The sequence below is a fragment of the Rhinoderma darwinii genome, chromosome 12, assembly GCF_050947455.1.
Source record: "Rhinoderma darwinii isolate aRhiDar2 chromosome 12, aRhiDar2.hap1, whole genome shotgun sequence".
In the NCBI taxonomy this organism is placed as follows: domain Eukaryota; kingdom Metazoa; phylum Chordata; class Amphibia; order Anura; family Rhinodermatidae; genus Rhinoderma; species Rhinoderma darwinii.
This window is the reverse complement of record NC_134698.1, coordinates 61963927-61985170: the sequence shown is the minus strand read 5'-3', so window position 1 is coordinate 61985170 and position 21244 is coordinate 61963927. Positions and strand designations below refer to the sequence as shown.

At 42.4% G+C, this 21244-nt stretch overlaps 1 protein-coding gene across 1 annotated transcript in view; it reads left to right on the top strand.

Moving 5' to 3' along the window:
- Positions 1 to 21244, top strand: part of TYRO3 (TYRO3 protein tyrosine kinase) — a 156139-nt gene that overhangs the window by 730 nt on the left and 134165 nt on the right. The window lies entirely within an intron of this gene.

Genomic DNA, 21244 nt, shown 5'->3' with positions numbered 1-21244 from the left:
AGGGTGGGGGAAGCCGTGTTCTTACATTGCTACTTAATGAGTTACTAGGAACATAGTCATAATAGTTCTGTAAATACCTACCATGTCTTTTATCAAGTCATACTAGGTCTAGTAAGCCAATAACAAATTCTATGAAGTCCCTGGTATGTACTAATAACAACTTGACTGAGTAATAAATATAAGTCAATGTATCAATCGTAGGTGTCAACAATTATTATTACAAATAAAATGATAGTAGGATTTCATGAGTTCGACCAAGTGCAAGGACTTCTTAGGTCCTTGTGATATATAGGACTAGTTACCAATATTACTAAGGTGTTACGTTCTCCTTTCCAGTGGAATCTATGCTACATTTTTCATGATTTGGAGTAGATTTTGCACAATATGGTCTGTAATGTATTCGCGTGATGTCCTCCTTGGAGAAGTGCGGTGATTGCTACAGAGAAAAATGGTGCTACGATCTAGTGACCAAAACTTCACGGTCCTTCTCAGGGGGGCACAAACTGAAAGCAATTGATACTGCTGCTCAAAAATTGCGGGTTGTTTGGGTGCAGAATAGGGGTTATGTTTTACATGTCTGATAATGGAGCAGAGGTTAAATCCTCGGTTGGATCTATATTGATTTGGAGATTGTCACTACGTATCTAGAAATGGAGAAATTTAGAGATTGAGTTTACCTATCCTTACAAGGGCTCTTGCACACAACCAAGTGCCACTTGGGCCATTTTTCATGACATCCGAGTGGCACCTGATATTTTTCACAGACCCATAGACTTCAGTGGGTGAATCAGATCTGTGAAAACTGACCCGATTCTCCGATCTGTGGAAAGATAGAACATGTCCTATATTTCCACGGGTCACTAACGGGACCTGGCCGGCACACACGGTCGTGAGCTAGAGCCCTTAAGAGGTAGAGTTCAGTTTTATCTGTCTCTAAGGCCGGATTCACACGCGCATGAAAACATGATTACAGTACGGGCAGTTGTCCCACAGCGAGGCAGGGACTCCTAGCGTCGTACATAACTATGATGCTAGGAGCCCGGCTCCCTGCAGTGTGTTCGGTCCGGTACTTGCAGCTGAAATACGTTCCGTCCTTTACGGACCGAACATGCTCGTGAGAATCCAGCCTTATATTTGGATAATGCAGCTTTACAAGGGATGGAAATGCTCCCTAGAATATCCGCAGCGGATTCCAGTACCAGCCATGTGGATGAGATTTCAACAAATGTCATCCGCATGCTGCAGAACATTTTCCACACGGAAATCAGAGCGTGCTGCGTATTTTCAAATATATATTCTGGAGGTTCACAGTGGATTTCCCCCTTTTTTAGTATAGAAGGGGTGAAATCTGCAGAAAAATACCACATGCAGATTTTGATTCCAAAAAATCTGCTGTGTGTGGATACCCTTTGTGTATGTTCACCAGCAGACGATTTTCTGCACAAATTTCTGTTTTATACAGCTAAAGGAGGTTTGCAGAAATCCATGCACATAATGCAGCAATACCCTAATTCAGATGTGTAGAAAACATTTTCAGTTGCAAAAATTTCTCCCAAAAGATCTGCCGCGTGTGAACATTTTCTAAATAACTGTAATCTCAAGGCTATAACTTTATCACAACTTGATCAATGTTTTGCTAAAAAGCTTATCGGATCAGCTGATGGGTCACTGACACAGTATTTATGACCTGTAACATGGCTACAGGTGTGTATAGTGCAGATATACAAGTATATACACAAACAATGGGGGAGATTTATCAATAGTGTTGTAGGATGTATGTGAGGAGCCATAAAAATGCTGCACATTACACCAAATTTATCAATTTCCGAGCGGCATGATAAATTTGTCACAACTCACTAGACACATTTCTCTTCCGTATACCAACTCATGTCTGACGTATATATACACCAATATTTTGCGCCAATATCTGGTGCGTGTCTTTAGTATAATTGGCGTATTTTATGACTCCTAATTTCTGCCCTTTTTTCTTTAACTTTTTCAAAACCAACATTCTTAAAAAATTTGTCGCATGGCAAAAACTCCATTATTTCTGCCCAATTTTCAATGGAATTCATGCGCTATCTCCCCCAATGTGTCCTAAAATAGCACAATGCATGGCAGGCACTGTTATGTGCTATGTAACCAGACCAGTCTTACAAGAAGAAATGGCTGAGCCAAAACCAAGAATACTTACAACTGAATTTTCTGTGATGACATGGGATTACATTTCTGTAAATCTTAATATGTGGTGTATTGTGTGTGTTTTATTTTAGATCTAGAAAAGAGAAATTGTTCTTTATTCGTTCTCTGCGCTGCCATTATTTGAAGCATGGTGTACCCCCCCCCCCCCTCCCCCAAATTTGCAGATGCATGGTCTATCTAAATAGGGGGCTATGGTATGCTGCCTAGCAAGGTCCCATTGTGACAGCAAATGGTTACGTAGCTGCTGTCTAATGATAGCAATATGATAAAATATTAAATATCTTTCTCCTTGGTTGATGCTATGAGTCATACTCATGCTGCGCCTCGTTGTCAATACCTTGTGTGTGTGTGTGTGTGTGTGTATATATATATATATATATATATATATATATATATATATATATATATGTTCAGCTTCCTAAGTGAGTGCTTTAGGCAGTTGAGATAGGAATAAAACTAGTTGCTGACCTTTATGCCTTATGTCTAATTAATGAAGTCTATTGCTGCCCTCCCAGACATAGGTTGTCCTGAGGTCTGATAAAAAATGATTAAAGGGTTTTTCCCAACCTATAGTGTGATGACATATTGCTAGGCTATGCCACCACATTATGATCGGTTGGCGTCCAACCTCTGGGACCCCCACAAATCCTAACAAAGAAGTGGCTGCATCGCTGATTTAGCATTGCAACCCCTTCACTGTTTTTCCCAGCGCCCCAGCTACCTGCTGTGCAGGGAGTTGCAGCATTGCCCTATTCACTTGAATGTAGTAGGATGTAGTACCCTTCAAAGCTGGGTGGCCCGGAACTCTGCTGTCCAGGGAAAAAAGGTCAGACCCCCATGATCTTAAAGCGATATGCCATAACTTTTATAGGATGGGAATAACACAGCTCCATGGCATGCAAGATTGTGAGAGATAGATCTACATTTTAGCGCAAAGTAGTGGAACCCTGGGCTGGCCTTTGGGGTGTGTGACCTGTGCCATCGCACAGGGCGCATCACTCCAGCAGGTGGAAGGGAGCGCTGCGCTGGCTCCCTTCCCCTGCTTGTGTTTCTGAAGGACCCGGCGACTCTGCAGCTGCCTTTCCGCCTGGGCACTACTCTCGGCGTAACTACCGCTGTAGGAACCCACAGCATGTGGGTTACTCTGTCATTAAAGGGGTTATAATATATTCTGTTATTATACTGTATGGTGCAGCTGTAGGGGCATTATACTGTATGGGGGCACTAAAATGGCATTATATGGTGTGGGGGCACTAAAGGGGAATGATACTGTGTGGGGGCATTATACTGTGTGGGGACACTAAAAAGGACATTATACTGTCGGGGGCATTATACTTTTTACGGGGCATTTCTTTATCATGGGGGTGGGGCACCAAAACAAAATCACGCACTGGGCACCATCTATTCTAAGCTCCTGATGGTAGCCCTAATGCAAATGTATCAGGAACGTCCTAATAACCGTCAATATTACAAGACAGTCGTAGAGTCCTTCAATGGATCCTGAACTGTCTCCCCATGCAAACCGATGCTTCTGAAGGGGCATCCCCCACACTTTGCTTTTTCTCATGCATGCCACGGTCAGTATTGATTGAGACATACATGGGGTTAAACAGTGGATATCAGAGGTTTCTCAAATCCCCAGTAATAGAATGGGATTGGCAGACGCACTCCCGCTCCTAATCTCATGGGCACAGCATCGGTGCCCACGCAATCTCTGACTTAATACTCGCTGTACACTATTTGGCCATTACTGATATACTATTAGGGCACTACTAGTTAAAGGATAAAATATTTAGACTTTCTATTAATATGAGCCTGGCGACAACCACTAATGCCAGTCATTACAATGCCTTTAGGGGGTTATCACCCAGCTTTCCTCAAACCCTGAACAGCCTAGAAATCATTGCATTGCAGTCATCTCTCCTACTAGCTTGCCTGTGTCTTTACTTTAGTTCAGGCATTCTATTCGCGAATCCGGAAGATAAGTATAAAAAAGTGCTAAAGGTCGGGGGCGGACGTACCATACCATATGTGCAACCTGCACAGGGGCTCAGTAGGTTAGCGGGCCCACGCAGCTTTTTTCTGTCTGTTAGATTGCATGTAAAGGACTGTGCCTATTAATGTAATAGTTCACAATTACTGGTGGATTGTTATATAGACATCGTGTTTCAATCCTGTGGTGCAGTGCATGAGATTTTTGGATGACCCTAAAAGTGAATTTTAAAGTTTTATGAATAAAACATGTAATAAAATGATATAAAAGACTCTCAAACCTTGCTAGCTTGTTAGCCACATATAAAAGATCATGGGTGCTGATGCTCTAAAGTAATTGATCCCCCTGCACACGAGACGGAAATGCTGCAGAATATCCATCTGCAAAGTCCGTGATGAAATTCTGTACCGTACGCAAGATAAATTGATATGCTGCAGATGGAGAATCCGCTCCACAGGAAAATTTCCATCAATTTTTCTGCAGTGTGTGGATGAGATTAAATCTACTCCCCTTTGCCGCTACTGCAATACATTGTGAAGTTTCCACAGAATTTCCGTCTCGTGTGCGGGAGGTTTTAGTCTATTAAAAAAAAAATATAACAATTTGCACCCAACTACTAATCGGATGCTCAGGTCCACAGTCTTATTTGCCATTTCTGGTCAAGCTTAGTGTTTGACCTGGTAGCCAAGTAACAATAATGTGGTTGTTGGCATGGTTGTCATATAGTTCTGATTCTGGTGCCATGTTTCCTTAAGGCCGGATTTACACGAGCGTGTGCGTTTTGCGCGCGCAAAAAACTAGGCTTTTTACGCGCGCAAAAGGTACTTAACAGCTCCGTGTGTCAGCAGCGTATGATGCGTGGCTGTGTGATTTTCGCGCAGCCGCCATCATTATCACACTCTGTTTGTATGTTTATAAACAGAAAAGCACGTGGTGCTTTTCTGTTTTCATTCATACTTTTTACTGGTGTTGCGCCAATCACGTGCGTCACACGGAAGTGCTTCCGTGTGCTGCGCGTGATTCTCACGCACCCATTGACTTCAATGGGTGCGTGATGCGCTAACAACGCAGAAATATCGGACATGTCGTGAGATTTACGCAGCGGACACACGCTGCGTGAAACTCACGGACAGTCTGCACGGCCCCATAGACTAACATAGGTCCGTGCGAGGCGCATGAAAATCACGCGCGTTGCACGGACGTATATCACATTCGTCTAAATGAGCCCTAAATGTTCTTTATGGTACAGCCCCTATATCACCTATCCACACCTGTCGATTTATGAGAACAAGGGTCTGGTGTCTTCCATTGAAATGAAGCAATGGCCACACGTGAGCAATTTCACTCCATTCGTTCTCTATGGGACTGACAGATAACAGAGTACAGTAATCGGCTATCGCCATCAGTCCTATAGAGAATGAATAGGGACGCCGAAACTCTCATACTCATTATCGCTGGGGGTCCAAGTGGGGGGACCCGAAGCGATCATTCGTTTATCCCCTCTCCTTAGGATAGGTGATAAATGTTTTTTGTGGGACAACCCATTTGATGCTGTGATATCCCTGGTGGCACTGATGCATAGAAGTATCAGTAGATAAGGGGCCACATGAAGGGGTCCTGAGAGACAAATGTAGCATCCGAGCCCCTGGTTGGGGAACCCCATTATGCACAGCAAGCAGAATGCCAGAAATAAATCATATATAAACAAACCATTAAGGAAAACTTATTGTATTCCTGCATAGTGACTAATGATTTATTGGCCGGATGTCAAATCGTCACATATGCTTGGAGGTGTAGGGTTGCAACAGACCAAAACAGGCTCATTATACGATCTCAAAGTATACTAGTGTGGACAGGTATCTAGGAAGTTTAGAAGGGGACAGGGTGGTGAAGGTCACTAGGTGATGAAGGCCCCTTTTGGCAATTACTCCTTCTGCCCTCCTTATATCCGGCCCTGATAATAGTTACATACATTAAAGAAGTCCTGTCACTAGGTCTTATAAGTTGAACTGGTTAGCTGACCTAAATAGCGTTGTCTCGCGGACTCCAGCGCTGTATATTTTTATTTTTCCTGGAGCCCCCCAGGTCCAGAGATATGGCCCACTGTTGTGTTGGCTCCCTTTATGCTAATTTGCTGTAGTTAGCCAATGGGGTGGAGCTAGCTTCACTGCCTCTGAGGCTGACCAATCAGCGCGAGGCAGCTTAAGGGTAGTTCATTCCCTGTTGGCTAACTACAGGAAATTAGCATACAGGAAGCCAACACAACAGTAGGCCATGTCTCTGGAATGGGAGGGGGGGTATCCAGGAAAAAAAACAATACAGCGCTGCAATCAGGGAGACAACACTATTCAGGTCAGTAAACCAGTTCAACTTATACGACCTTGTGACAGGTGTCAAGATCTGTGGGTTTGTGGACCCACTAGGCCTCACCGCCGTAGCGGGGTAGCAGCTGGCCAAACAGTGTACCAAGTCTATACAAACTCCAAGCACAAGGGTACCAGTAATAGTCCAGACAGTAGCAGAGGCTTAGGCACAGAAGGAACTTTGCCGGCAGGTGATGCAAAACGTGGCATGAGGTACCAGGCGTGGCAGGTGACACCGGACGTGGTGTATGGCAACAGGCGTAGCAGACGGTAAAACACGACTCCAGCACTAGAGAGGGCGCAGGAACAAGCACAGCATGGGATACAGGTAGCAGGGCACGGGAACACTGGAAACAGGATACGACTAAGGGACCATTTGCAAGACTAACATAGAAATACAAACAACGCTCAGGCAACGAGTCAAGGGGCTGAGCCCTTTTTATAGTCCATAGGGATTAGGGCAAATAAACAATATTTTAAGGCCAAGGCGCGAGTGCGCACGCACCCTACGGGACCCTGCAGAGCGAAGCGAAAGTGGGTGCTGGCGTCTCCTAGAAAGGAGATGCCGGTCAGCACTCGTCCCCATGACCGCGGCCGTCAGGGGGGGAGTAGGAACGACAGTCCATGGCGGTGCACGTTACAGCTGGTCCTCTTTAAACTGGTTTTCCACTTTTTTGATTTGTATCTGAAACTCCCAATAATGCTGGAGACGCTTAATAAATACCCAATATAAACAACTCCTCCTGGTTGCACTGACCTAACTGTGCACAGTCAGGCAATCTGAGCTTGCATGTTTATGGATATTTCTTCCAGATCACCGGCATCTTTTTTTTCTAGTCATTTTATTAAAATATTTTATTTATTATATTTTTTTGTTACGTTAGAGCCTATTAGCCTGACAGTGGTTTATATGTTATTTTTATCTAATATTAATTGTAATAACTTGCATGTATTCAATACTGGTAACCGCATTCCACCCATATTTAGAAAATGCTTATAGTGCAGGGTGACATCAGTATTTTTTTCTCCTCTGCGATTTCTATGCTCAGGCTCTTAACAGGAAATAGATGCAAATCCCATCTCTTATATCGCTGGTACATTGTTGAAGAACAACTCTGGACTGTGACATCACTAATGTGTTTTCTTTTTTTTCTTTTTTTTTCCTTTTTGTCAATCCATGAGTCAGACCAGCTCAAAGTTACACTAAATCCACAAGCTTCTGTATACCACAAAGTAAAATCAAGGTCTGACTGCATGAATTGCTGAAAGGAAAACGGAAAAGTGAAACATTGAAAGATCTCAGAGGGAAATAACTAAAATATATTTCATAGTCCTCTTTTTTTTATCATTCCATTGGTGGCAGCACCTTTTAGAATTGTAGTTGTCTATATCTTTAAGAGGCTCTGTCACCACATTATAAGTGCCCTATATTGTACATGATGTGATCGTCGCTGTAATGTAGATTACAGCAGTGTTTTTTATTTAGAAAAACGATAATTTTTGACGGAGTTATGACCTATGTTAGCTTTATGCTAATGAGTTTCTCAATGGACAACTGGGCGTGTTTTACTATATGGCCAAGTGGGCGTTGTGTAGAGAAGTGTATGACGCTGACCAATCAGCGTCATACACTTCTCTCCATTCATTTACACTGCACATAGCGATATAGCTATATCGCTATGTGCTGCCACATAAACAGTATAACGTTATTTCAGTGTCCGGATAATGAATATACATTAAATCCAGCCAGGACGGGATGTGTATTCAGACTCCTGACGACTTCTCTGCACTTCTCTGTGATTTACAGCACAGCACAGCAAGATCTCTCTGTGAATGACAGTTTACAGCGTAATCTCGCGAGACTACGCCTGCTGTGCTGTAAATCACAGAGAAGTGACAGGAGTCTGAATACACATCACGTCCTGGCTGAAGGTAATGTATATTCATTGTCAGGACACTGCAGTAACGTTATACTGTGTTTATGTGGCAGCACATAGCGATATAGCTATATCGCTAGTGCTGTGTAAATGAATGGAGAGAAGTGTATGACGTTGATTGGTCACTGATTGGTCAGCGTCATACACTTCTCTCCACGACGCCCACTTGGTCATATAGTAAAACACGCCCAGTTGTCCATTAAGAAACTCATTAGCATAAAGCTAATATAGGTCATAACTCCGTAAAAAATTACAGTTTTTCTAAATAAAAAACACTGCTGTAATCTACATTACAGTGCCGATCACATTATGTACAATATAGGCCACTTATATGTGGTGATAGAGTCTTTTTAGTTACTTTACATTTGTCTTTCTTTACTTTGGGTTTACTTAGACAACCTCTTCAATTACCCTCCTACCCGGTTAGGAAATTCTGAGTTAATAGAGGGTGCTTCCCCTTCAGGACGTTAAGCCAGATTGAGGATTGACTACAAAGAGTGTCTCTTGCTCTGGAGGACCCAACACGTCTGTGCAGTACATGATCAGCTCATTGATTTCAATTGTCACCATGTAATGCTTAAAGAGGCTCTGTCACCAGATTTTCAAACCCCTATCTCCTATTGCAGCAGATCGGCGCTGCAATGTAGATTACAGTAACGTGTTTTTTTTTTCAAAAACAAGCATTTTTGGCCAAGTTATGACCATTTTTATATTTATGCAAATGAGCCTTTCTTAAGTACAACTGGGCGTGTTTAAAGTTATGTCCAAGTGGGCGTGTATTGTGTGTGTACATCTGGGCGTTTTTACTTGTTTTACTAGCTGGGCGTTGTGAATAGAAGTGTATGATGCTGACGAATCAGCATCATCCACTTCTCTTCGTTAACACCCAGCTGCTGGCAGTGCACAGACACACAGCGTGTTCTCGAGAGATCACGCTGTGACGTCACTTCCTGCCCCAGGTCCTGCATCGTGTCGGACGAGCGAGGACACATCGGCACCAGGCGACAGAGGCTAAATCGACTTACCTGCAAACACCGATGCTGCTGCAGAATCAACTGTAGCCTCTGTCGCCTGGTGCCGATGTGTCCTCGCTCGTCCGACACGATGCAGGACCTGGGGCATGAAGTGACGTCACAGCGTGATCTCTCGAGAACACGCTGTGTGTCTGTGCACTGCCAGAAGCTGGGTGTTAACGAAGAGAAGTGGATGATGCTGATTCGTCAGCATCATACACTTCTATTCACAACGCCCAGCTATTAAAACAAGTAAAAACGCCCACTTGGACTTAACTTTAAACACGCCTAGTTGTACTTAAGAAAGGCTCATTTGCATAAATATAAAAATGGTCATAACTTGGCCAAAAATGCTCGTTTTTGAAAAAAAAAACACCTTACTGTAATCTACATTGCAGTGCCGATCAGCTGCAATACGAGATAGGGGTTTGGTGACAGAGCCTCTTTAATTACTACTGTGGTGGCGCTGTAGGAATATGGAACACTTGCCTGTGGAGATTAACCCACTGATTACAGCTGATGTCTGAGCTTCCCAGCAGCTGGACATCCTGTGATCAGCTTTCTGCCTGCAATGGAGATCACGCACTATTAACCCCCACCCATTTAAAAAAAACAGAAACAAACAAACACCAATTCAGATGTTCAAAAATAGAGAGGAAAAGGACATTTCATTCTCTGCCAGATCTTAACAAGACTGTGTTGGGAGATTGCAATCACACGCACACTTTTTTTCTCCTCAATTTCTGGGACTGTTGTTGTTTTAAGGTTCTTTTCTGCTCCGATTTCACTCTTTTCAGATTCTTGTCGTGTTTGATAACTGAGAGTTCTGTATGAACTTGTCGTGTGTATGTGGGTAGATAAACCAGTAAGGCTTGATGTAAATGATAAGTTGTGCTACTGTATAATATACCTAGTACAAAACTTTTGCGCTTTATGGATACACGTGGGTATTTACATGACTGTTTCCCCATAGAAGTGAATATGACATATGCTTGTAATGTTTTTGTTTATTTGATATTACCGCCAAGGATCGTGACTGTTGCATGGCTGTTGGCTTTCTGAAAATGCTTGGTCAGCTATATATTTAACCCCATAAGGACATTGCCAATTTAGAGTATTTCCATTTTCGTTTTTTCATCCCCGCCTTCCAAAAGCCATAACTTTTTTTATTTCTCATTGCACCATTTATTGTACTGCATAATGTACTGGGAAGCTTAACATTTTGTATTTGTGGGGTGAAATGGGAAAAAAACCAGCGACTCCCCTATTTTTTTGGGGGTGTTTGTTTTTACCGCGTCCATCAGGCGGTAAAAACTACTTATTCTACAGGTTGATACGATTACGGCGATACCAAATTTATATGATTTGTTTTATATTTTACCACTTTTAAAGAAATAAAACTATTTGCTAAAAAAAACAAAAAACTTTTTATGTCGCCATATTCTGAGAGCCATAACTTTTTAAATGTTTCCAGCAATTTAGCGGTGTGAGGGTTTAAATTTTGCTGGGCGAGCTGTAGTTTTCACTGATAGCAATTTGGGGTACATGTGACTTTTTGATAACTTTTTATTCCATTCTTTTAGAGAGCTAAGGTGACCAAAAAGTAGCAATTTGCTTGTTTTATATATATATATATATATATATATATATATATTTATTTATTTATTTATTTACGGCATTCACAGAGTGGGTTAAACAACACTATATTGTGGTAGTTCGGACTTTTACAGACGCGGCAAAACCAGTTATGTTAACTTTTATGTTTTTTAACATTGCTTTAGGGGAAAAATGGGAAAAGGGTTTTGTTTTTTTATAACTTTTAATACTTTTTTTTTTTTTTTTTTAAGTATTGTGGAGTCAAGGCATTGCCTCCACAAGACCTCTGAAGGTGTCATTTGGTATCTGGTACCAAGATGTTAGCAGCAGACTCCTGAAAATTGCAAAGTGGGACCTACATGATTGGTCTTTTTTTTAGCAGGGGTGTACTTGGTCTGCAACAATGGTTAGGTAGATGGTATGTGTCAAAGTAACATCCACATGAATGCCAGGACCGAAGGTTTCTTAGCAGAACATTACCCAGAGCATCACAGTGCCTCCGCTGGCTTAATTTCTTCCGATAGTAGATCCTGGTGCCATCTCTTCCCTAGGTAAGCAACGCACATAAACCCAGCTGTCCACATGATGTAAAAGAAAACGTTATTCATCAGACCAGTCCACCTTCTTCCATTGCTCCATGGTCCAGTTCTGATGCTCGCATGCATATTGTAGGCGCATCCGGCAGTGGACACAGGTCAGCATGGGCACTCTGAATAGTCTGTCTACGCAGCCCCAAATAGTGCAAGCTGCAATGCACTGTGTGTTCTGATACCTTTCTATCCTAGCCAGCATTAACTTTTTCAGCAATATGTGCTACAGTACCACTTCTGTAGGATCTGACCAAATGTTCTAGCCTTCACTCCCCACGCACATCAATGAGCCTTGGTCCCTCATGACCCTGTTGCCGATTTACTGGCTGTCCCTCCTTGAAGCACTTTTGGTGGGTTCTATCTACTGCATACTGAGAACACTTTACAAGACCTGCTATTTTGGAGATGCTCTGACCCGGACATCTAGCCATCACAATTTAGCCCTTGTTAACGTCGTTCAGATCCCTACGCTTGCCTCCAGCGGAACGTCAGACTTGTCAGACCATAATTTTAGGCCAGAAACTGGTATAAGTTATGGTGCAAATCTCTGCCTGCTCAAAGCATAGATAGATTTGCATTTCTGTTGCACAGACAGTGAAAGATGCACCAAAATTATTACGTTTAGTGCCTTTCCCACTGATGTAAAATTCTAGTCTTAATATATTCCCCCCATTGTGCTACACCTACATTTCAATAAACACTATATGAAACCATAGGAGTGGGTCCGTGTGAATTGTTCATGCCCCCAGTGCTGCAGTTCCACTTTGATGTGTCCTACACGCCGCAGTATGTCTAGTACCACTAGACCATGGAGAGAAGAGTAGTCCGCCAATTATTACTACTCCCCCCTCCTTCTCAGCGTCAATAATGAGAATTTCCAGCTGGTGAGACCAAAAGAGGTTGACCACGTAAAAATGAAGACATGTTTCTAATTAATGGCTTTGCTATTCATATTCCACAATTGGAAGAAATGTTGCCAGAAGTGAAAGTTCATATTCGCTACTGATGGCAGCAACCACAATATACATATGAATAAGGTCTTGGTCATATTCTGTGAACATACGGGTATCATGATGGTGGTGCCGTATAGACTGTTCTGCACATTGTTTCCTTATCTTCCTAGCAGCAAATTGTGGTTGGAGGTTACACAGGTTGAAAAAGACACCGGTTCATCAAGTCTGTAAATCATCATCTAGCCTTTTTTTTTTTTTTTAAATGCTGACATAGTATCTGCCATTACTATTGCCATTTGGTTGTTTTAACTTGCTTGTCTCCTGTTATTATATTAATATTCAATGCAACATGTACATAACATATTCCGCGTTACAAGTAATGGTGTTTTGGCATTCGTAAGATACTTTGTTGATTTTAGTGATAGGGGAATGTGACTTATCATTTCTGTACAGTTATGAGAGAACGCTTATTTAACAATTTGCCATTATCTGGATGTTTGGAAAAGCGTGTAATAATATAATCTGTTCTTCATCTACCATAATAATATTAAACATGGGAGATTTTTTTTTAAAGGCTTTGTTTCATGAAGACAAACCTTGCCATATGCTCTTTTTAGGGCATTTGGATTTTATATATGGACAGCAACTCATTTAAATGGCCAGACAAAGCTCTGCCTGGCGATAACAGCTGACTGTCAGGGGTTAGAATACAGTCTTCATGAGAAAATGTCGTAAGCAGGGGGTTGTAGACCCCCTGTGCTACTCAACCGGTTTGACTTTTGGGCCACTTCTAAGGGCGTTGTCTAAGTAACCTCCCCGGTATTCATCTGGACTTCGCTGCGGGGTGATTATCAGGTCGCTACCTCCTAAAATGGTCCCGTTGTGAGTAGCAGCTGGCCCAATGGACCAGGTAACAACAGGGAAGTACAACATGGTGTTTGGGCACAGGCAGTGTATACCTTAAGAGGCAGGTATAGGTCTGAGTTCACCAGTTTGTAGCAGGTTTTAGGTTTGCAGCAGGATAAAGTTGCCAATAGGTAGTAGGCCACATGCTCGTAGCAGGACAAAGACTGGTAGGAGGATACGGGTTGGTAACAGGTAGCGGGATACAGACTGGTAGCAGGTAGCGGGATATAGATTGGTAGCGGGATACAGACTGGTAGGATGCTGATGGGAACCTGCGCAGGAACAAACTTAAGTTCCACCAAAGTTTCTCAGGGGTCAGGTGACCTATGAGACTGCTTTAAGTATGCACTGGTCATCTGTGATTGGTTGGGGATGATTTTGAGTGCGCGCACTGGCCATTTAAGAATCAGCAAGGGAGCGTAAAAGCGCCCTATGAGACACAAGAGCGACCACAGCAGAAGGAAAAGGAGGAGCCGGGGCAGACAGCATGCCGGTGGGCACGGACCGCAGATAGAACACCACATCAAGAGCACCAGCAGCAGGATTAAGTAACCCAGCATTACAGACAACTTTTTTCTTATTGGTGCACCAGTTTCATCCCCGTGCATTTGGCTGTGCTGAACACAAATGCTAATGGTTTCTCCTGTATCCATATTTCCCTTAGAGTATAATGATGAGTTTTTGGCCACTTCTCCTCCAACTGGGCAGCGTGGTGGATCAGTGTTTAGCACTATTACCTTGCAATTCTGGAGTCCTGGTTTCATATCCAACCAAGGGCAACATCTGCATGGAGTTTGTATGTTCTGCATGTTTGTGTGGGTTTCTTCTGGGAACTCCCATTTCCTCCCACACATTAAAAACATACTGATAGGGAATTTAAATTGTGATCTCTACTGGGGACAGTGAGTGATGATAACTTCTGTACAGCACTGCAGTATATGTTGGAACTATATAAGCAATGTTAAAAGAGTACTATTGCCTAGCCCCCTACCAAAAAAACATTCAGTTTATATTGGTATGCTAGAAGGCTAGATGCACAGTGCAGTTTTTGATTAATCTTTTTTAGCTAACACAAGTGGTTACAAAAAATTGGGGAATTATAAAATACTGAGGAATGCTTGTACTATCAATAAATCATTTTGAAACCACTTCTTATGCTAACATGTTATTAGCATGAAATAATTATTAGTTATGTAATACATTTTTTACCTACCACATTGGCACACCCAGACAATGCCACATAGTGACAGTCTTATTCAATATAATTACAACTGTGTTCTTAATAGCATACTAATTCACATAGGGTACTGCTGATAGCTGTTAAAGAGTTGAGATACCATACAGGGGCACTCAATAGTGGGGCACTTGCCTTTTTTGACTACCCATAAATTACCGCTGTACCATTACCCTTATTACTTTATGCTGCTTGCCTGGCTGGTTTGACCAAGGTCTCCTACGTACTACTGTATATTAACTTCATGAATTTTTCATTACTGAGAGATCGAAGACTTTTTCTTGAGTAGAAAATATCCCAAGGTTGTCAATTAAATCCCTTCTCTTCTATCATTTGTCTAAAAGAAATAAATTGTAATACAGTTTGGCATAGAATAGGATTTCCTTCCCAGTAATTAATGCTTTCATCAACTCCTGTTCGTCTCATTAGTGGAAATTGTAGGTAGAGACTATCTATTTGTCAGTCAAGAAAATGATGCCGTACAACTAGACCACTGCTCTTCTTCATCGCCCGAGTACAAAGTTGGGAGAAGGCTCCACTCCGCCTAGATTTACGCATTCATGCAACTTCTGTGTATTTTTTATTTTTTTTGGCATGTAATATTATTGGAAAAAAATAATTTTACAAGTGTTTAATAAATCTCCATGCGAAAATGTAACGTAGGGATAGACTTTGATGTAGAAAATGTTACTGCAGCTAATTCAGATAATGGTCTGTATTTGAGATTCTAATGCAGTTTGGTACGGCGTCACAATCCGGCTGATCTTTAGCTTAAAGGCTATGTACACCTTTGAAAAGGAATATTTTAGTTTTGAATAAATCAATGTTTTATGTGCTTTTAAACAATTTTGAAATTGAATATTATTAAAAATTGTTTTGGACTTTTTAAGATACAGCTTCTATCAGTCTGTCAAAGCTGCGGCCACCAGTTTTGCTGAACTAAATGCTCGGAACTTAGATGTGCTCGTTATTTGCTGGATCCCGTGTGTCTGAGACAAACAGTATCCGCTTTCATCTGAACTGACGGCTGTGGCCTTGACATGACGGTAAAGCTTCTTGTATACAGGGTACATGTACTTTTTTTTTTTTATAAAAGTCAATATAAAAGTTGTTTAAAATCACCTAAATTTTCCTTTCAAAGGTGTACATAGCATCTAAGCTTGCCTTTTACCTGTCCTGGCGCATCAACCACACCCTCTATTTTTACAGGGAAAGTGACCATTACTACTGGAGTTCAAAATGGCTGCAATAGCTACTGCCTCTTTTTTAGTTTCTGGGTCTATTCGACCTCCCCCTAGTAATTTGTAGTCAAGAAACTGCATTGTGAAACTTCATGATCTCTGCAGTGGAGACAAGGCATGACTAAAGCATGCCCTTTTGGCTTATAAGCCCTCAACCTTTACCAGCATCAGTTTAGTCCAAACATGGAGACAATTGGAAAGTAAAGAGCCCGTATTTATTCTTCCAGATTCCACAAGTTTCCTCGCTCATTTCTAGGATGCATTTTTATTTTTTTATTTTTTAATTCCTCCTTTATATGCGAAAGGAAATAATTTGAGTAATTGCTAATTTTTGTCTCATGTAGTTCATTATCTTCTTAGGGGAATTATTTCCTTTTAAGCTTCCTGTAAAATTGTGAAGCCATAAAAAGAAAGCGAGAAAACACAAAAGAGAGATGCTGCAGAAGTGCAAACCATGAATAATTTTACCTGAAGCATAGAAATAGTTCTTTGTGGAAATTACCTGCATGTTTTTCTGAGGTTGAAGGTAATCTGTTTACAAGACTGGTAGACATATGTGTAGTGGGGTAACAAGCTATCTCTATCAATGAGTACCTTAAATACAATTATATAATTTATCACCAGATAAACGGTCGATCTTTTATTTTTTTACTAAAAAAAAATTACTGCAAAATCCCCTTTAGTGGCCCAAACCAGTTCTCTATTTGTTGAGGTCATAATTCCAAAACAAATGAGATGACTATTAGGGATATATTAATGTGGGGCAGATTTGTTGCTGAAATTTCTAAAACTGTAAAATCCATTCCATTCATCTGAATGGGGTTGTTCCTGCAGCATGTGCATGGATTTCTGCAATCCCCATTCAAATGAATGGAACAGTTCCAGAAATTTCTGCAACAAATCTTTCATTTGTGATTGTACCCTTATTGTTCTTAAGGTCTGTGAAATAAATTTTTGACTCCTCTTCACCATATGGATAGGGTTTGTCTAGAATGTAATGTCTTCTGTTTGGTGTTCTAAGCTTTGCAATAGTGTATTCCTGATTTCTTGTACTACATCCATACTTGTCATTGTAGGTCATCATTCTCTGATTTTGTATTCCAAAATAGTTTGGTCTTCTCAAAATATGCAAAATAAAAAAAGGAAAGCGGTAGTCACTTCAATGGGTGAAGGCTGTAGTACTGTGAACCGCCGCTACGAATGTGTCAAAGTTTCACAGTATGAGCAGATAAGGAAAGAAGTAATGCAGCCAGTCACGATCCGTGGGTATGTGGACCCACTAGGCTGCACCGCCGTAGCGGAGTAGCAGCTGGCCAAACAACAGTCCTAGTACAAAAGTACCTTTAATAGTCCAGGCAGTAATGGAGGCTCAGCACAGATGAACTTGTAGACACCAGACGTGGTGTATATCAGCAGGCGTGACCGATGGCACAACACGACTCCAACAGGTTAAGGCACGGGAACAGATATAGCACGGGATACAGGTAGCAGGGAACAACGGGAACCGGATAACACTAAGGGACCATTTGCTAAGACTAACATGGGTAAACACAACGCTCAGGCAATGAATGAAAGGGCAGAACCCTTTTTATAGTCCAGGGTGATCATGGGCTAATTTCAGATTTTCCTCATGTGTGTGCACTGGCCCTTTAAGGTGGGGCGCGAGCACCCTACGGGAACTAGTGCAGCGATGTGGAAGTGAGTACCGGCGTCTCTCAGGAGGGAGATGCTGCCCGGCACTCACTTGTCCATGGCCGCGACAGTCGGGGGGCTGGTAAGCACGACGGTCCGCAGCTGTGGAAATTACATAGCCCTTTCAAAACAGCTGATCGGCGGAGGACCTGGGAGTCAGACCCCAACCGATCAGATATTGATGGCCTATCCTCAGGATAGGCCATCAATTTTTAGGGACTGGACAACCCCTTTAAGGATCCATGTTTGTTTTTCTTGACACTGTATTCACCTCACCCAAAGTTTAAAGTCCATGCCTATCCTGTCCTACTTTTTTTTTTATTGTTCAACTTTTAAATCCATACAAGGTTGCTAACCAGGGTAATAACTTTAGGGGGACAGAGGATACAGTCCCAACAAGGCAATGGAGCATGAGAGGAGCCAAAAAGGTCCCTCTGCCCCATGTGAGGACACCAGTACCATACCTATCATAGTATACTGGCCCTGTTTTTTTAGATTTTGCGTCAGGGCCATTGCTTCTTGGTGTCAACAGCTGTAGGCAGTTTGCTGCAGTGGAGACTAAGCAAGACAAGTCCAACCCCGTATCTAGGTTACACTCATTCTGTGTTCGCCAAAGCATAGAGTGAACCCAGAAGACCCCTGCTTTTCTAATAGGTGCTTGCAGAAATCCTTGCAGACTGTCAATTAGATAATTGCATATTTTCTCTGTTTTCGTTTTTCCCTACTTTTTGATGTTCCTTTCACGATTTAGTGCTTCTTTAATATCCAATGTTCTGCTTTATTATAATTGCTCTGAAAATATTGCAGATGTTGGTGACAGTGAGTAATAAGCCCCCTGTTGCTTAAATCAGGTTGTGGTTCTCAGCAGTAATCTCTAGGCATATTCCCTGAGGAACAAATTAAGGATCAATCATCTCTTATTGTCAATGTATGGCAAGAAACAGCAAAGATATGCCAGTGGTGCCCAGCTGTAAACTGTAGGTAGCTGCATTAATTCCTTCAATCCACCCACAACATAAATGCATAGGCCTCCTGTCATCTAACTGGAGGCGGAGGGGGATCCTGGGCCCTTGTTATCCTAATGAGTTACTTTCCAGCTCAAACCGATGGCAGAAACCCAACAAACTGAAACGGCAACACTCGGCGTGGTGTTTCACATTGTGCTCCTACATATACTTTGTTCAAGAGAAAGTGCTCCGTGTATAATTTAAAAAAAAACAAAAACATTTAATAAGATTCGTAACAATTAATTCCAGTCAGATATGAATATTCTCACATCATTTCTTATCCATAGTCTTGTTTAAAGGTACGGCCGATAGTTATAAGAAATGTGACAAACGAAAATGTGCACTGAGACGTTGTCCCTTCCTTTCTCCACTACAAGTGGGGATGAGCTGAATTAGCAGATACAGCCCATACACAAGAGTGGCAGGTTGGACCGATCCACATATTTTAGACCATTGGTCTGCAACTATTGGCTCTCCAGCTGTTATGAAACCAACTCCCAGCATGCCCTGACAGACTAGGTCTGGGAGTTGTAGTTTCACAACAGCTGGAGGTCCACAGGTTGCAGATCACTGTTTTAGGTCCCATGCACACGATCGTAGATTTAATCCGTTATTACGGATCAGGTAATTACGGATGAAATTGCGGACCCATTCATTTCTATTGGCAACGGACACCTTTCCGTATGTTTACAGATGTGTCCGGGCCGTAGAAATGATCCTCAAAATATAGAACATGTCCTATTCTTGTCCGCAATTGCGGCACGGACTCGCCCATAGAAGTCTATGGGCGTTTCCGCAATTGCGGAGGGCTACAGATATATATTTGCGGACAGTGAAAGCCCTTACAGTCGTATGCATTAGGCCTTAGTGCAAAGCCAAGCAACTTTGTTACCTTTTGTCTCATATTTAGAAGTGGGTTAAAAAAAAAAAAAAGAGTAGTATATTTTCATTTATCCTTTTCTCCCTTTATGATCCACACTTGGTTTTGGCTTTTAAGGGCATGGCCAGGCGTAGCGGCTTTGCTCTGGAATTCCGCTGCGGACACTCCGCAGCGGAAATCCGCAGCGGACCCGTTTCTCCATTACCCTCCACAGCTTTGTGGTTGGGTTCGTTTGCACGTTGCGGACAATTCCGCTGCGGAGCATAGGCTGCGGTGCGGAATTTGGTGTCCGCAGCATACAATGGTTATTGCGGACGTGTGGCGGACTGGTTGCGGACTCATTGCGGAATTTCTCCACTGCCAATGGAGATTCAAAATTCCGCAATGAAGTCCGCAGATGTAATGTAGATGTTATGTGTGCTGCGGAGCGTATTGGTTTTTTAACATGACATTTCTTCATTCTGGCTGGACCCATGTGTATTTCTAGGTCTACAGCCAGACTGAGGAAGTCAATGGGGCTCCCGTAATTACGGGTGACTACGTGTGTGCACCCATAATTACGGGTGACTACGTGTGTGTGCACCTGTAATTACGAGAGCGTTGCTAGGCGACGCCAGTAAATAGTCACTGTCCAGGGTGCTGAAAGAGTTAAGCGATCGGCAGTAACTGTTTCTGCACCCTGGACAGTGACTACCGATCACAATATACAGCAACCTGTAAAAAAAAATAGAAGTTCATACTTACCGAGAACTCCCTGCTTCTTCCTCCAGTCCGGTTTCCCAGGATGACGTTTCAGTCTAAGTGATGGCTGCAGCCAATCACAGGCTGCAGCGGTCACATGGACTGCCGCGTCATCCAGGGAGGTCGGGCTGGATGCCGAAAGAGGGACGCGTCACCAAGACAACGGCCGGTAAGTATGAAATTCTTTTACTTTCACTAGGGAAAGTGCTGTCCCTTCTCTCTATCCTGCACTGATAGAGAGAAGGGAAGTACTTTCACCGCAATACGCAGCAGCTAGTCCGCATCAATTTAATGCCCATTTTGGGCAGATTCTGTGCGGCATTGGTGCGGACAGTTGCGGAAGAAATCCGCCACGTCTGGGCATGCCCTAAAACTGCATAGAAAAAGAACCTGATCAAAACCTGCACGTGTGTGGGCACATTTAGTCCAGGATCACACACACAGTTTTGATGCAGTTCTTGGCTAATTTTTGAGCCAAACACAGAAGTGGACACAAAAGAAAGAAGATGCATCAGTCTTTTCTTTTATACCTTTTCTTCTGTTTTAACCCACTTCTAGCTAAAAAAACAAAACAAAACTGCACCAAAACGGTGTGTGTGATCCTGGCCTAACGTAGCAGCTGATTGATTTTGTAGAAATGTCAATTAAAGCAATTATCCAGGAAGTGCTATTTTTGTAAAAAAATTTTAAGGGGCTGCAAATGTAATAAATAAAACAAAATAGCCGTATTTACCTATCCTTGTCCCCAGTGATCCAGAGCTGTAGCTCCGATGGCAGTCCTAATGCTTGATAACATGCACGTAGCATGTAACTGCTGCAGCCAATCAGAGGGTTCAGTGGGACTCTCTGGTGATGAATCGTATTTCTGCCATAATGCCACAAATAAAACATATGGC